Source organism: Sminthopsis crassicaudata, chromosome 4 (genome assembly GCF_048593235.1).
Source record: "Sminthopsis crassicaudata isolate SCR6 chromosome 4, ASM4859323v1, whole genome shotgun sequence".
Lineage (NCBI taxonomy): Eukaryota > Metazoa > Chordata > Mammalia > Dasyuromorphia > Dasyuridae > Sminthopsis > Sminthopsis crassicaudata.
In genome coordinates this window covers 151723301-151742211 of record NC_133620.1, presented here as the reverse complement: position 1 = coordinate 151742211, position 18911 = coordinate 151723301, and positions in this window count along the sequence as shown.

Here is an 18911-nt window from a genome sequence, read left to right as displayed (position 1 = left end):
TAAGTGCATCAGCCATTCATAAGCTCAATCTCGCTGATGATGAGCATGAAACTTTTTATCTATTCCATTTTTTATATAGTCTTTTTTTATCACTCATTTAGTCACATACTCTTCACTTATACATATATATGAAAGATAATTTATTTCTTATTTCCGTAATTAATTTATGATATATCTTTCATATTCAGGTCATGAGTCCTTTTAAAGTTTATCTTGTATGTTGTGAAGTGGTAGTCTTTTCCTCTGTGATCTTTGGGTTTTTCAAACACTATGATATTTTATTTTCTTTTGTATGTTGTGTACCTAACTTGTTCCACTATTCAAGCTTTTTTTTTTTTTTTTAAAGCCACTAACAATTATTTTAATGATTCCTGCTTTGAAGTCTGAAATCTATTTCTGATAGACTTCCTACTTTCCTATTTTTTCAATATTATCCATGAGACATGTGAATACTATCATTCTTTTGTTTTGAGCTTCATAAAATATTATTTCAAGTTTGATTCAAATATCACTGAAGAAGTAAATTTAGATATTAATGTCATTTTTTGTTACTTTGGCTTGGCATACCAATGAGCATTGAATATTTCTCCATAACTTATGTATATCTTTATTTCTGCAAAGTGTTTTCTAGTTGAAGTCTATCATATAGTCTCAGTATTGGTTTTAGTAGATACACTTGCAAGTATTATATAGTTTCTGTAGTTATTTTAAATAGAATTTCTCTACTTATTGGGTTTTATTGGTTATATATAGGCTCTATTCTGCAACTTTGCTGAAGTAATTATTTCAATTAATTTTCAGTTGTCTCTACGTATACCATCTGCAAAAAAAAAGTGATATTCTTGTCTTCTCTTTCTCTATCCTTATTTTCTTAATTTCTTTAAAAAAAATCTATTGCTATAGTTAGCATTTCTGGTACAGTGTTAAATAGTAGTGGTATAATGTACATCTTTATTTTACTCCAATCTTATCGAAAAAGCTTCAAAGTTTTATCTATTATATATTTGTTCTTGGACTTACAAAAATATTTCCTATATTAATAAAAGTTTATTTCTATTATTTCTAGAGTTTTTAATAGAAATGGGTGTTGGATTTGGTCAAAAGCATTTTCAACATCTATTTATAAAGATATATGGTTTTTATTATTTTATTAACATTGTTTATTATATTTAAAGTCTTCTTCATGGTCACCAACCCTATACTCTTGGGATATGTCCAATCCAGTCCTGTCTATACTTTTTAATATAGTGTAGCCTACTTGCTACTTTTTATTTAAATTTGTTCATGTCCTTATTTATTAGAGATAGTATTTTTAGAATCTGTATTTTTCTTTCTTTTTTGTCTCTCCATATTTGTTTTGCAGAAAGAGATATGAAGGGTTCCTTCTTTTCTTATTAAAACAGTTTATATAGTATGAAAAGCAATTGTTCTTTGAACTTTTGATAAAATACATCTGTAGATCCATTTTTGTCATGAAATTTTCTTTTTATTTTATGGTTTGTTCTATTTCTTTTTCTTCTAATGGGTTATACAGTCTTTTTCTTTTTTTTGTTAATCTATTTTATAGTTTTGTAAATATTATTCTTCTTTCTCAAAGTTATCAGTTTTGTTAGCATATAATTGAATATCCAGTTCTTAAATAGATATACACAGCTATAAGATGCAGATTTAGAAGGAAAAAAAAAAAAAACTGCAAAAGTTGAATTAGCAGCTGTGAGTAATGATTTTTAATCCTATCTAAAATTTGTGACCTATCTAGTGAACAGAAACTGGATGGTGGGATGACAATAAAAAAGAAAATAATTAGGAAACATGAAAAGGAAGGTTCAGCTACAGAAATTTGCTTGTGGAAGTAGGCTTGTCTTACATTTTTCTGTGTTTTCTATTTTTTTTTTCTTGCTGATAAAATCATGTATAAACAAATATAAAATTCTTATTTTCCTCAAACCTTCCCAAATATATCAATTGCTCTTTCAAAACAAGTATTATAACAGAATTGACTAATTCCTGTCATCTAGATGGCACAGTGGATAGAATATCAGGTAAGTTAGGAGGACTCGTCTTTCTGAATTCAAACCTGGTCTCAGACACTGACTAGCTATATGACTCCTGGCAAGTTATTTAACCCTGTTTATCTCAGATTTTTCATTTATAAAATAGGGACATACTGGAGAAGGAAATGACAAACTGCTCCAGTATCTTTGCCAAGAAATTCAAATGGTTCATAAAGAGTCATACATGATTAAAAGAATTGAACTACATTCTCAAGCAACTTATATTCTAATGGGGCAATTCCCACATGGGAAGTTGTAATCAAGGAAGGGCACCTTGATCAAGAAAGTTGTAGGACCATTGGAGAATAGACTATTATTCAATCCAGGAACAATGGCAGATTTTATGTAATCATGATTTATGAATATGACTATATAGAACTGAAGAGGGAGTGAGGGAAGACAGAGGAAAAAGGAATGGATGTGATAGAGAGGTTGTTGGAGAAGAAGCTACAGAAGTGTTTGGAGTGATAAGGAGAGTAGTGTTCTTTGTGTAGCAGTTCCCAGCCTAGATAATTGAGCACCAGGGTAGAAGTTCCTTTAATGCATTGTATGAGTAATGAGATAATTGGTGAGGAAACTATGCCTAAAAATGAGAGGATGCATATTCAATTCTGTTTTTTTCTGTTCTTCACTTGTGGACATGTTCATATTAATTGGTGTTTGTCAATTTTAGAAAAATATAAAATATTTTTAAGGAAATATTTTCTGGGTTTCTTCTGGTAGTATAATTGATGTGATTACCTGAATAACCTGAAACAGTTAGTGAATATTATCAATCTATATTCTGCTTGATTCCAGAGAAAGATCTAGGAACAGTGAATAGAAGTGATACAGAGGTAGAGTCTAAGGAAAAATTTTAAAATGACTAGACCTATCTAAAAATAAAAAGGGCTGCTTTGGAAAGTAGTAAGCTTTCTGTCACTGGAAGTTTTCAAGTAGTGTTACAGACTAAATAGTATTTAAGTATACATTGAGATGAGACAGAAATATAGTTAAAAGTTTCCCAGATTTGGTTTCTCAAATCGTTGATTCAATTCTGGAAAGCACTTTGGAATTATACAAAGAAAATAACTTTTTCCAAGAGGTATGTTCCTTGTCATGAGGCTGTCATGTCCTTAGGTTTAGTCAAGGATATCCTCATGATATTGTGACATCAAGGAGATGGAAAGTTGTAGGCCTAAATTGCTAGTCACAAACAAGACCTTTTTACTAAGTTCTCAGGGCATCCAAAACTCTGATGAGGATATAAAAGACAGGATGTTTCAGGTCCCCTTGAACCAGTTATGATAATAATGTTTCTGTCTATGCCTCCAGCTGATCTTTATTTAAACACTCTCCTCTATGCTTCCTTGCTCTGATTTCTGTATGTAGCCTAAAGATGTATATGTTCTTAACATACAATTTTATTTCTACTTTGCCAGCTTTTTATCTGTTTTCTTTGTTTTTGAATAAGGTATACCCTTCCAGAGTCAATTTACTGAAACTTTTCTTTCCATTTTTTAAAAGGAATTCTTCATTTTCTTTGATATCCTTGAAAGTGGAGAAGCATTCTTCAACCTTTCTACCTTCTTTTCTAGAAGGAAGACCTTCTAGAATTTTGAGCACCATCACTCAGGAATGGTGGATAAGCACTTAGTAAATGCTTTCTCTATATTTTATACAAGTTAATTAAGATTTCCCTTTCCATATTTTCTAAATTAACCATCATAGTCTTTATCATTTTTGTTAGTAGCTCCCATAGAGAAATGCTGTATGTGGCAAATTCTTGATCATTCTTCAACTATTCAATGACATGAAATTCTCCTCATCATATAAATTTTATTTCTTTACCATGTTGATAACTACAGCCAGCTTCCTTTCCTTTTTTTTTTTTTAAATTAACTTTTTACTTGGTTTTACCAACTTGTCTTCCTAATTACCATATCTTTTTCCTCTTCTTTTTTTCAATTATTCAAAGTTCTTCAAAATTTCTCTTTTTTAAAACTCAACCTTTAACATTTTTATTTAACTTTAAAGTCGCATTAAGTTTTTCTTCCACAGAAACCACTCATAAAATCCAAGATGTAATTTCTTTTAACTTTGAGATTCTGTGGGATTTATCCAGTGTCACTTATTTAGGTAGTCTCGTGATTCCTACTAATGTTCACCATTAGTCTCCCACCCTTTCCCATTCAAAGTGAGATACAAAGGTGAATAGATTATGAGTTGCTTGAGGCAGGAAATGCTGCTTAGCCTTTCTTCATATCTTCAAGCCTTAGCACAATGCTAGGCACTTAGAAAGGGAAAAGAATAATCATTTCTATAGTGCCCATTATATGATAGGCACTGTGCTAAATCCTTGATAAATATTATCTCAATTGATCCTCATAACAACCCTGAGGTGGGAGCTTTTTATTCCTTTTTACAGTTAGGGAAACTGAGGTAAATACAGGTTAAGATGATTTGCCTAGGATCATACAGCTAGTGTCTGGGGTTAGATTAATGTCCAGAGTTGGATTTGAATTCAGACCTGAACACTATACCACCTAGAAGCTAATTGGTACTTAATAAATTCTTATTGATTGACTAATGTACCCCATCCAAAAGGGAAAGTAACATCATCAAAGTTTCCTGGTGTTTACTCAATTTCTATTGTCTTTCTTCCATACAAGATAATAATATTAAGACATTTAATCATCTTCCGAAAAAAAAAAAAAAAAAGTATTTGCAGGATATGGAGGTGTCATAGCTGCTACTGACTTCTGAGCTGTGTCAGTGCATCATGATGAACATAAACCGCTGCTTCTAAACATTGACATTTCACCTTACAGTGTGGGCAAAGTGCCAGGTGGCCAAGAGGCACCAATTGCTACACTACTCAAGAGCAATGCCATCTATGGAATGAAGCTTTAGACAAATTAACAACAAATCCCAAGCTGTTATTACATGAGTCAAGATATTCTATAAGTTCTTTTCATTAAAATATACCACTCACTAGCCTCTTATGGGACACATTCCTAATTACAAGCTTACAACACCCTAAATGATGTCACTACATATGCAGCACTGTAATCTTTTTGTTCAGTGCTTATTACTTACTGTGTGGTTTCTACAGGCCTGAAAGAGCTTGTCAAATGCTGATGCCCTAAGCTTTTTGCCGCTATAAATCCCAGATGACACTGTGTCATCTCCATTGAAATTTTTTAATATTTGAGGACATGCCTGACTTGGTTCTTCAGACTATTCAATTTGCACAATTAATTGAATGGGATTCTTGATTGGTATCTGTTCTGAATGTGTGTTGAGGAAGTACCCAGCAGAGAATCCGCCCCCCCAATTATTCAAAAGCTAATGATATGAGTTACAATAACAAAAAAGGTTCATTTTGTGGGAAAACTACATCATTCCAGGAGGCAGCTCTCATGTAGTCTTAGCCATGACATATATACATATCCAATAAATGTTTCAATTAAAGCAATGGTCAGAAACTATTCCTGTTAGGAATATATTCTCATACTGAGAAAATTGTACCTAGATTGGAAGATCAGGAAATTGCTGTAGATGTAATTTACCTTGATTTGAGGAAAATAATCACCAAGTTTGAAGTCAGAAAGACTTAACTTTAAATCTGTCTTTAGGCACTTAAGATCTGTGTGATCCTGGACAAGTCACTTAACCTATTTGCCTCAATTTCTTCATCTGTAAAATGGGAATAATAATAACACCATTCTCCCAGGATTATTGTGAGGATCATATAGAATAGATAATTGTAAAGTGCTTAGCTTTTCTGGAACATAGTAAGCCCTATATGCTTGTGTTGCTTTTCAGTCATTTTTCAGTTGTATCCAACTCTTTGTGATCTCATTTTCTTGACAAAGACAATGGAGTGATTAATTTATTTCCTTCTGCAGCTCTTTTGATAGATAAGAAAACTGAGGCAAACAAGTGCTAAAGTGTTTTTCCCATGCTTTCACTGTAAGTTCTAGGCCAGGGATTCGTAACCTTTTCTATATCAAGGACTTCTTTAATAATCTGACTAAGCTATGAAACCCTTCTCAAAATGTTTTTAAATGCATGAAATAAAATAATTGGCATTATTAAAAATAATTATACCAAAATACAATTATCAAATTTTTTTCTAATTTCAAATTTCATTTATTTATTTATTTTTTTATTGTTGAGGCAATTGGAGTTAAGTGACTTGCCCAGAGTCACACAGCTAGGAAGTGTTAAGTGCATGAGGCCAGATTTAAACTCAGGTCCTCCTGACTTCAGGGCTGGTGTTCTATTCACTGTGTCACCTACTTGCCCCTCAAATTTTTTCTTTAAAAAGACCACCTTCATGGATATCAGGTGAATAATACCTGTTCTATGCCAGCACTCAGATTTTATTTGAATACCCTTCAGAGTTGAGTTGTTCCATACATCTAAAATCATTGGATAAGCTGTCTGGCAGTCTTAGGAAAGAAAAATGTTAAGAAAAGCCTCCAATAACTTTTATAGCTTCTCCTTAAAAGTTATTAGCGGAGGGCAGTCACCAATCAGGGAGACACCAGTCAGTAAGTGGCCTGACTTAAAGACAAGACATCAAAAAGGTTATTCAAGCACATTGAGAATGGAATTCCCAAGGCTAGAGGTGATAGAATAGTTTTACTAGGGCAACAGAACTAATATCTATGACCAATCTAATCATCTGGAGAGTTTTTACTGGGATGTTTGCTCCCCCTGCAGCAATATTTTGCTAAGTTCCATTTTCTTTGTACAGCCCCAAAGCATATTAGTATTCTCAGTTGTATTATGAACTAACTCCTGCTTCAGATTCATATACTATCCATACATTACTAACAACTGCTTCTAGAGAGCATTCACCAGGGGGATTAGTTTCCCTTTAAAAGGGCTGGGAGATTTGCTGGAAATATGACAAAATTGCCTTTATAAAGGCAATAAATCCTGAGTGGGACATGTGGGTCAGGATAGAGTGAAGATCATGGTTAGGCAGTAGAAAATTTATGTGGCAAATTTTTCCTTCAGTGACAGGAGGGAAGGGGGAAAACGAAGTTCTAGTAGAGATATTTGGATATCCAGAGCAATCTCCAGATACCAGGACCCAGACAGACCAGTCAAGTGATTGTAAAGGGACAAAGGCAGAAAGTAATTCTAGAGATAGTGGAAGAGCCAAAACTGAGGTCTTACAAGATTCAGGAATGGGGATGACAAGAGGCAAGATTTAAACTACAGAATATAAGAGTCAGGTGCTGGGAGAGAGAACTTAAACTACATGAGATGAAAATGCAATCTATTGTACTCAAATGCTACACAGATCTATGGACATCATCCTGGAAAGCAACCTTTGTGGAGAAGAAGCCTAGTTACTAAGGTAGAGATAATGAAGACCTAGAGAAGAAAGTTCTTGCCACCAAAGTTCACAACATCAAAAACTGTTGTGAAGGGAGTATGAAGGGAGTATCCTAGAGTAAGAGAAGGCACAATAGACAGAGTGCTGGGCCTGGAGTCAGGAAGACTTATCTTCATGAGTTCAAATCTGGCTTCCGATTCTTATTATGAATTCATCTGTGCAAGTCATTTATCCCTGCCTGACTCTTCTATAAAATGAACTGAAGAAGGAAATGGCAAATCACTTTAATAAGGAGTCAGTAAGAGTTGGACACAGCTGACAACAACAATAACATAGGGGAATCAGAGTTTAAAGGCCATGGAGTCCAACTGACTTATTTTAGAAATTAAGAAATTGAGTCCCTGAAAAGTTCTGTGATTTGCTCAAGGCCACATAGGTGTGAATTGCTAAGCAGAGACTCAAACTCAGGTCTTCTGACTTTTCCAGTGCTGACTCCAAAATAGGTAGAGACTAAGGAGCTAAGTACTCAGTCTTCAATGACTGTAACACATGTATCACAGCAAAGTCACTTTGGTGTTTTATGTGCCTAAGATCTCCAGCTGTTTAGCAATACAAGAGTGTGGGGATAACCCTCACACTATAAAGGAAACACCACCTCCAAAAACCCAGATATCTGATCTATGAACCTATGTTACACTGGGTCTTTCACATTCTACAAAGGTTACATTTTTGAAGCTAAATCTTAGAAATAGAAACAACAATCCTTCTTTCTCCTCCTAGGTCAGCATGGACAAATCTGATTCAGTCTTCAGAGATCATGACTATAGATGTTGCCTTACTAACCTCACAGTTCAGTTAACACTCCCTTCCTTTCTGTACAAACAAGGTACATCCCTAACATAGATTAATAGACTTTTTTGTTCACAAATTAAGTCACTTTTGATTTTGGTGAGTATGAATCAGTGCAGCATGACCTAATCAAATCTGAGTGAGTTGACAATGAAGCTCTTGAGGCAAAAAGAAAAATGTGCCTAAGATTCCTGATGAATTAAAAGTAACAAACCTTGTGACCCTATAATTGTAAACATCAGTCTCACTTTTTTTTAAGATCAATGAATCTTTTCAATATAATGAAGTTAAATAATGAACATGCTGCTTCATTTACATTCTTAATCATTATATGTAGCTAATTATGAAACCATAACACTTTTTTTGTTCTTCATGGGAAACAGTATGGTATTATAATGAATAAAGTGCTGAACTTGGAATTAGGCAGACTTTGATTCAAAGTCCACCTTTTTCAATACCTAATGTGTGACTTAGCTTCTTACAGTCTCAGTTTCCTCATCTGTAAGGTGGGGATAATAATATCTATAAGGAATAGCTCTCAAGTTTGTTGAGAGACACCAAAAAGATAAGGCATATAAAATATGTTGCAAATTTTAATGCATTGTACAAATGTCAAGTATTAAGCTTTGTTGGGACAGTTAAGGGGCACAGGGGATAGAGTATTGGGCCCAAAGTTAGGAATACTTCTTTCCTTGAGTTCAAATCTAACCTCAGACACTTACTAGTTGTGGGATCCTGAGCAAGTCACTTAATCATGTTTGCCTCAGTTTCCTCATCAGTACAATGAGTAGTAAACCATTTCAGTATCTTTGTCAAGAATACCCTGAATGGGGTTACAAAGAGTCACAAAGACCTAAAAAATGACTGAACAAAAATGAAAACATATTAGATGTTAAGTTGATCTGTTAGTTGATTTGTTAACCAGAAGGTTCATCTCTCATTAGATGAGTGTTAGTGTGTTCTAAAGTGTTGAATCAGTCTAGAATTTTGTACTATTGTTCTAGGCCAGAATCTACTTATGTACATGCTAATTTTTCATTTTCAAATGTCTTTTAGTAGATATGCTTTAGTCCATAATACTTTCCCTGCTTTTCTAGAGTTCATGAACAAGTGATATGCATTTTATTCAATTGGTATTTAGAAAACACTTAAAAACAAATAAAAAGCATCAATAAAGTGTATGCTACGTGCTAGATACTGTGATAGGTGTTAGTAACTCAAATACAAGTATAGGTCATAACTAAGCACAAGAAGATACAATAATAGTGCTTTAGGTTAAAAAAAATGGGGGTTTTTTTCCAATGATTTTGACCCTCATACAGCAGGATTCCAAGGTCCTACACCATCCTAATTGCCCTCATCTGGATATTTTTTAATTTATTAGTTACTCCTAAGAAAGGATGCCAGAATAGAAAACAATTCTTCAAATATAATGTGATAAAAGGAGAGGATAGCGGAACTGTTGCCTCCTTATTCCTGAATGCCACGTCTCTTTTAATAAAGTCTCTAATTGTTTGCTTTTAATTGACAACTACTGACTCATTCTGGGCTTAAAACTCCCTAAAACTCCCAGGTCTTTTTGGATGAACAGTTATGTAGCCAGGCATCCCCCTTATTATACTTGTAAAATTGATGCTTTTAACTCAAGGGTGAGACTTTAGATTTATTCTCATTCATTCTAATTTTATTACATTCAGCCCAATGTTCTAACTTGACAGATTCTGCCCATCATACAACTGATGGATATGCCATCAATTTCTAGTTCTTTACCATTACAAAAATATGTACTGAAATTTTGTACATTTGAATCCCTTTTCTCTTTCTTTGAACTCTTTGGGTATAACTGGACTAAAGGATATGCACAGTTAAGCAATTTGGGTTTTTTGGGGTGAGACAATTGAAGTTAAAAGACTCTCCTATGGTATCACAGCTAGCAAAGTTTAGTAAATCTTTGTGAATAGTTTTAAGTTTCTTTCTAGAATGGGTGAACAAATTCACAGCTCATTCAGTAGTGCATTACCATACTTATTTTCCCATGGCATCTCCACTACTTGTTAATTTCTTTTCTTTTTTTCTTTTTTTTTAACTCTGTCATTCTGATGGATGAGGTAAAAATGGAATTTTAAAAATTTGCATTTTTCTAATTAATAGTGATCTGAAACATATTTTCATATAATTATTTATATCTTGTATTTCTTCATCTAAAATTATTCCTATTGTTGACAATTTGTTGACTGTGAGGCAAAAATAGATTATTAGAAGAAATTAAGTACACAATATACAGAAGCAAATTGGCACAGTAGCCTGTTGTTTGATAAATCTTTTGTGATCTAAGACAATGTTTAATATTACTTTTTTCGGCATTTGTTTTTGAGCTTTCCCTTACCTCCCAATCAACGGGCAATTTTTGTTGAGATTCCATGCACAGCAGAAAATACATATATTTTATTCTCTTTCTATTCAATTGACTTCAAAGTGCTATCATATCTAAACTTTCTAGAATTTTATTCAGGTATTTTTAAACTTCTTTCTTACTTTTAGATTTATCTAGATCAGAAATAAGGCCCTCCACTATTATAGTTTTATTGTTTATTTCTCCTCGTTATACACACACGCACACACACACACACACACGAATGTAGATGTTATGCCACTTAGTGGACACATATTTAGTGCTGATATTAGTTGACTGTACATTTTAGCAAAATGTAATTTATCTTTTTAGATCTGTTTTGGCTGCTATTTTCTCTGAGGTGACTGTTACCTTTACCTTTTTAGCTAGATGAATCATAACAGATTCTACTCTGGCATATTATTTTACTTCTGTGTGAGTCTTTATGTTTTAACTGTATTTCTTTTAAACAATATATTGTTAGATTTTACTTTTTAAGTCATTTTTCTGTTCTCTTGTTTCATGGGTTATAATCATTAATCATAGTTATAATTGCTAATCAAAAAATAATTATGTTCCCATATTGTTGTTTTTCTTGTTATTTAGTCATTTCAGTTGCACCTGACTCTTTCTGATCCCATTTGGGGTTTGTTGGCAAAAATACTGAAGTGGTTTGCTATTTTCTTTTCCAATTCATTTAACAGATGAGGTAACTGAGGCAAACAAGATTAAATTACTTGTCTAGGATAACATAGCTAGTAAGTATTGGAGACCTGATTTGAATTCAGGGAAATATGTCTTCCCAGCTTCAAGCCTGGCATTCTATGTTCTATGCCATTTAGCTGCCCTCTGCCCTATGTATGTACATATGTATATTTGTGTGTGCACACATATACACATATATGTGCATATATGTATGTATATGCATATATTTTATATTATATAGAGATGTATATAATCTTTGTAAAAGTCAAAAAAGATTTGAGAACATCTTAAATAAGACTATTTATTTCTTAGACTTCTTAGCAATAGATCACATCTTTGCCATTTTCCAACTATCTGAAAGATATAAAGAATATAAGATCCCATTGCTCTTGTTTGTAGGTTATGAAAAAGCACTTGTTTTGGTAAAATAAAATACGGCCTTTTAATTTCACATATGAATAGGAGACAAAGAGTCCATTATCTATATATAAGATTTCATAGAATATTTATTAACAGAAATAACTTGTTCATTAACATAATAAACATCAAATAAAATATGTATAGGTATTTCCCATTCTAATGGAGATCTAGATCATGGTTAATTCAGGATAAAGAGGGATTCCTAATAGATGGTAAAGTCCTTCATATACTTTTGACACTGTGCTAATATCAAGGCCAAGATTATTGTGGGTCCTACTCAAAAACATGTGTAGTCCCTGAAAGGAGTATAGATTATCTAAGTGCATAAATTAACAAGAAGATAAAGAATGTCTATTGCTTAGATATCAAAATGCATTGGATAAACACTCTATAGAACTTATCCAACAATATTTCTATCTTGGATACAAAGTGTACTTTGTACAGATGGAAAATGAGTTGGGTCCAGACTGGAACTGGCGAAAGAGAAAGGCTGAATTGCTTTTGGGAGACAGTAAAGCTCTTTTACTCACCCCAAGCCCTGCATAAAAATAAAGACCTATATTGTTCCACACTAATATGTTATTGGTATTGCTATGGGATAGCAAGACATGGAACGTTACTGTCTCCAAATATCTAAAGATGAGTTATTACATATAAGGTAATTGAGAGGTGCCTGGTCATAGTCCTGTAACAAGAGTAAAATTCTCCATTAGTTCCCTTGCTTTACTATGAACTTTATCCAAGCCAAACTGGATAAAAGTCACAAATAGTTCAGTTGCAATTTTCATTGCATTAGGGACCTCCCAGATCAATGAGATCTCAAATCTATTTGAATATTTAAGAATATTGTCATCTATTATCAACTACTATATGTGTATCTTTTTTTCTTTTGGATAACAACATTTTAATTATTTAGCTATTGTCTTCTTTCATAATTTGTAGTTATATAACATCACTAGAACAACACTGGTGATTTTAAGAAATGGAATTTTGTAGCAGGGAGAAGCTTGTGGTCAATGAAAACACTGTTATTTTTGAATTGTAACAGAGCCCATTCTTTCCTCCTATTTAAATCAGGGCCCAGTTCTTTGTCTACAAATGTTGTCATGTGAAATTTAAGTGGCAAATCCCGACTTGATGACCAAAATATCAAAATACTACTCGAGGGGCTAAATCATATAAAGACTGACATTTTCCTATGCAACTAGGAGGTATCTATGGCCTGATTTAAACAACTCAAATCTTTCTGACTCAAGGTACAGCATCTTATCTATTAGACTAACTAACTGCACATAAGAATCTTTACCTTTGATTTCTATATCTCTGACACAGGACTATAGGAGCAGTTGAGGGGCACAGTGGATAGTATGGTTGGCTTAGAGTTCAGATATGGCTTTAAATACTTATTGGCTGCATAATCCTGGGCAGGTCACTTAACCTTGTTTGCCTCAGTTTTCTCATCTGTGGGGTAAGCTGGAAAGGGAGATGGCAAACCACTCTGTTATCTTTGTCAAGAAAAGCCCGGCTGGGGTCAGGAAACTGAGCAAAACAAAACAAAACATACAGGATTAACACAGCATTTTGGCTTATGTCTGATTAATAAAATTTTGCTGCATTAATGAATGAAAAAGAAAGGTTTTGGTTTTTTTTTTTCAGCAAATGACATTATAAGATATATGAGTTGCAGTTAAATGGAAAGATAGCTCAAAAATTCTCCATGGAGAATCAAATAAAGAAACTGGTGGAATTACATAGACAGCAAGAAACATCATTTAATAGGATACTTAGTCATCTCAAAATAATAGTGCTTTTGATATGCATGAGGAAAAAGACCACCATGAAAATAAATCAAGCTTAAACTACCAGCATCTGTATGTAGCACAGGATAAGGTATTGGTAACACCTTTGAAATTAAATCAATATATATTTTATTTTATTTTATTTTTTAAATCAATATATATTTTGGGGGAGAAACAGACATGAGGAATGATATTATTCTAAATTAGAGTTTAGAATCAAGAAAAAAAGAGATCAAAATTGCATAGGAATCTCAAACCTATATATCATGAATGATTTCTTCAAAAAGAAAATTAGTTAACACTGGACATGGAAAACACTAAGAAAAAAAAGTTTTCAAAATGAAGTGGATTATATCTTAACCCTATCTGTACCTCAGACAGTTAAAAGGCACAGTGGTTAAACACTAAGCCTGGAGTCAGGAAGATCTGAATTCAAACCCAGGCTCAGATACATATTAGCTCTGTGACCCTGGACAAGTTACTTGAACTCAGGTTAACAAAGTTTGCTCAATTGGAAAACAGGAATAATAACAGCACTTAATCCCCAGAATTATTGTGCAGATCAAATGAAATAATAAACCAATAGCACAGTGTCCAGCACATGATTGAGTACAATATGTTAGCTAATATTATCTCAATGCATCCAAAACTGTGTTTTGTGGTCATTCTTCTCCCCCTCCCTCCAAAAAACAAAACTCTAGTCCTCTTCTTGAACTTTTCTATTTCTATTAGGGGTATCACTATCTTGCACATTTCCTTGGTTCACAACCTTAGTGTTATTCTTAACATCTCCCTTTCATACTAAACCAATATATCCAATCATCTGTCAAATCTTCCACAACATTTCTGATATTCTCCCTTTCTCTCCATTTGTACTACTAAATGGGTGCGGTCCATTATGTCCAGGGCCATCTCCAGTTCTCCTGATCTCTATCTGGCCTCTGGACCCAGGTGACTCTGGAGGGGAAAAGTGAGGCAGGTGGCCTTGCACAGCCCTCCCTCACTTAAATACAATTCATGGCATCACCTCTCTGATATCATGGTCCTGAATGAAGGATAAACAATTTCTACCAAGCTACTTCAGACTTCTTGTTCAAACTATTTCAACGGTCCTGCCTTAAGGGTTTCTAACTTCTCTCTCTCATCCATAGCTAACAAAATGATCTTCCCAAAGTGTCTCCTCTATCTTTTAATATCCATTTATTTCTTCAAAAATCTCCTAAAATCACCTTCTCCATGAAGTCTTTGTTGATCTTCCAGTTGTAATGATTTCACTCACTCACACCTCAATTTATTTTATATGTATATATTTATTCAGAGAATATAAACTTGAAAGCAGATATTGTTTCACTTTTGTCTCAGGACTTGCATAAAAGAATGATCTTATTTGAGTGTATGGGCAACCCTCTCTTCACTAGTGTAGATCTATCACACTAGTATATTGTGCTAGAATCATCTCAAGTTAATTTTTAAATTTTTTCATTAAAATGTGAGCATTTGCACTACAGGAATGGTTAAATTTTAGAAATCAAGCTTGTTTTGTTGACAGAAAGTCTTAGTAGATTAAACTTAAAAATATCTTGTGCATAAATTTTTGGATTGTTAAAACAATTACCAGAACATGACTAAGTTATTCACTCGTTTTTATGCTTTGTGATTGTTCTTGTGTCTTTCCATAAGTTTTCTATCTAATGTGTTGGAGATCTTTAAGTTTTTTTTTTTAACATTTTAATAGTGAGTGCACTTTTGGAAAAGACATTCTAGCAAGTGAAACCCTGTTCATTAATCTGTAAAATGAGAAATCTGTTTGTATTCCTTGTTTCATAGAACTGTGACAAGGAGAACACTTTGTAAGCTGTGAAAGCCCTCTACGATGAATACTATTATTATTGTCAATCAGAAGTAATATAGCAAGATGAATAGAAGTTCAGATGCAAGAATTGGGAAGGAAAGTCTGGGTTCATGTCCTGTGTCTCTATATGCTAGTAATATAGCCATGGGACAAATCACATAACCTCTCAAAGTTCAGAGGAACCCTCTCAGATTACAAGCTCCAAATCTGTTAATTGAGGGAGTTTCTATATCAGAAGCTTCCCATACTGATAAATGCACAGGTTCAGATGACATTATTATAGAGTATTTAATTTCCAATCAAGTTCTGAATATCAAAGCTATTTTTTGAAAAAGCACATTTCTGTAACATTGAAGGAAGTTTTCCCTACCAAAACCTTTCAATGGAATACACAAAATCTAAAAGAGAATGTTTTGTGATCCCTCAATTAAAAGTGCAATAGAGATCAAAGGACTTATTCCACTGCTCCACTGATCTACCAGTCTGAAAAATATCCAGAATTGTTGTACCTGCAATGCACAATGATAGAGTATTCCATTTTATTAAAATTTAAAAATTATTCAAAATTTTTAAAAGTGTGTAAAAGAAATTTAAATAATTATACTTTGAAATGGTGCTTTTCTTACTGTAGTACTTCTGCTTCTGAAGTTAATAAAGCTTTAAAATGCACTAAGGCTTTTGGGACACCTTAAATATCATATACTTACACTGATATATTATTTACTTTATATATGTCTCTGTGTGTTATGTGTGCATGTGTATATATACAAGATACAAGACATTGAGGTTCTTTCTCAAACTAAACTGTCAAGCATTCAAATTATATCGCAGAGAGCACAACTCTGTTAGGCTGGCCACCACAGGGCAAACACTCACGTGGTGGTCAGAAAAAGCAATACAAGGATACTAATAGGTCTTTCTTAATGTTAGAATTGATTGCATGACATGGCAAGCACTGACACAGGACCACCCAGTATGGCTGCAGTCATCAGAGAAGATGCTGTGCTCTACTGAAAAGAATTGAAGTAGCTCAAAAAAAAAAAAAATAAAAAAAAATGTGGGAGGGACAAAGTTAGAGATACATCCCAAATGTTCTTAGGGACATTTGTGCCCAACCTATGGTACAGCATTCTGAGTTCATATTGGTCTGAAAAGTCATAGCCAGACACACTGTAACTTGAATCTAACAAAGTGATGTCATTTTGGTTCTCCTAGAGAACAATCAATCAATCAAACAATCAAACAATCAAAATCAATCAACCAGTATAGTTTTAAGGGATAACTGGTTTACTTATGAGTTTATTATTCAGTCTCTAGGTACTTAAGATTCCATCAAATATGAGGATATTGTTTTAAGATGTGAACTTGATAAAACAACTCTCTTTTGTTTATACTAAGTAGACTCCATGTTAATGGTACTAAATTTATTCCATGGAGAGAGGGGCCATTATATAAATAAGAAATAGTGATCAAGTAAGAAGGTTGGTTCAGTTCCAATTAGAAAAGGCTACAAGGACCAATTTTTAAATGGACCAATAAATTAAATTCTGAATTTGAGTGGAACCGTAATGTAGTGATAGTGTGGGAAAGACAGGAGAAAAAAGTAAAACATGATTCCTGAAGTGGAGTAACACTAGGGAAAAAAATCTGATTGAAATTCCAGATCTAGTTTTTAGAAATAATGGCCAAAGTCATATTGACTAATCCGTAAAGGATAACTAGTTAGTAAAATTTAGTGTATTAAAACTGGGGAAAATTCCTTATATTCTTGAAGGATTTGCAGAGTATTTTTTTCCTCATGTGTATAACCATTACAAACCTTACATGAATTTCAGAGTATGTAGTAGAATAGGTAAGGCAGAATCAGGGTCTCTAGAAATAGTTGTGGTTTCAAAGCATCTCGGAATCAGCATATAAGGCAGAACTTTTAGCTTAAGCCGTCTAGGTTTTAAGTTATTAGTGTGTCAGTAAAATAGCTTTGGGAGAAATTCATAGGGAATGTACACTTTTTGACTCATGTCCTAACACTGCAAAATGTTTGCTTAATTTAGATATGACAGAAATAATTTTGGGTTAACAATGAATACTGGAAAGATGAAGGACTGAATCTTAACTACACTTACTATCTTCTCCAATATTTAGAACAAAGAATAAGAGCTTAATAAATATTATTAATAATATGGCGATGATGGTGATATACAAAACAAGCCCAAATAATTTTTCCCTGAAATTAAATGGGCATGGATGGTAAAGAATGCCTCTTTTAAGAGAATATACATAGTACTGGTTTTCTGAATCCTTGAAACCTCCAAAGAACTCCCCTTTGGGAAGTAACTTGAAAGAATTTTAACACTCATTTTAGGAGCTAAGGCTGTATTCATTTAAAAACAAAGTCAGTGTAACAAGAAAGAGGGTTTCATCAGGCAAGACTGAATATAAAGAAATCTTAGAGGCTCAATAGAAGCCTAGTGAATACTCCAGAGAAATTCTAAGGGTCTATCTGGCTTGTAGGACTAGATCTAATTCTATAAAACTCAAGGGACAATGAGATAATCAGGAGCCACTGGGAAGGTCTCTAGTTGTCTAGCTGTTCCAAACTCAAATGGATTTGTGTTTTTATTGATTTGGGATTAAGTTTTCTCCAATGAAGTAGATAACAACCCATCTATGACATCTACGTTATTCCAAAAATTCATCATAGGGGATCAGTATTACAGGCTTTTCTCTTTTTTCCTGATATTCCTACAGCAAGTGGTAAACTTAAACTATCTTGTTATCTCTTGCCCTTGACAAATGGCTAGCCTTTTGTTTCATTACTGAAGCTTCAATAATGAAACAAAACTATTTCATATATATACAATTTTACCTCTCAAATTAGATTGGGTAGGTGCTTCTTTTTCACCACGTATGCAGGAGAAGTGGAAACATTAAGTATTACTGACATATTTTTTTTTTCATAAGGGCATATTTTCCTCTTGTAAAATAAAAGCGAAAATTTAATGGAAAATATTGACCATCTAGTTCAATGTGAACTATAATTGAATGCAGTATCACTGTTGCTCTAAAGATATCAGAGAAAAGAGGAAGACCTTCATCGTGTTGGATTGATCCCTATAGTAAATTTTTTGGAGGATATGTATAAAAGATGAACAGCACTGACAGACATGGATGGATTATCATCTGTATCATTGGAAGGAATCACAAATCCATTTGAGTTTGAAACAGCTAGACAACTAAAGCTCTCTCTGTGGCTCCTAATTACCTCATTGTCTCCTAAATTTTGTAGAATTAGCTCTAGTTGAGCAAAATAATTAAAAAAAAATTACAAACATATAATGATGTTTTAAGATTAACACTTAATAACTATTTTCTGGCTTAAAAAAAAATAGAGCACCTGAGTCATTAGAAGAATGTAAACACCGAATGTGGAGTCTACATTAAAAAAATACTAATCTATTTGCAAATACCTATTGTCCTTTTCCTAGCAAGATTTCTCTGAAATATC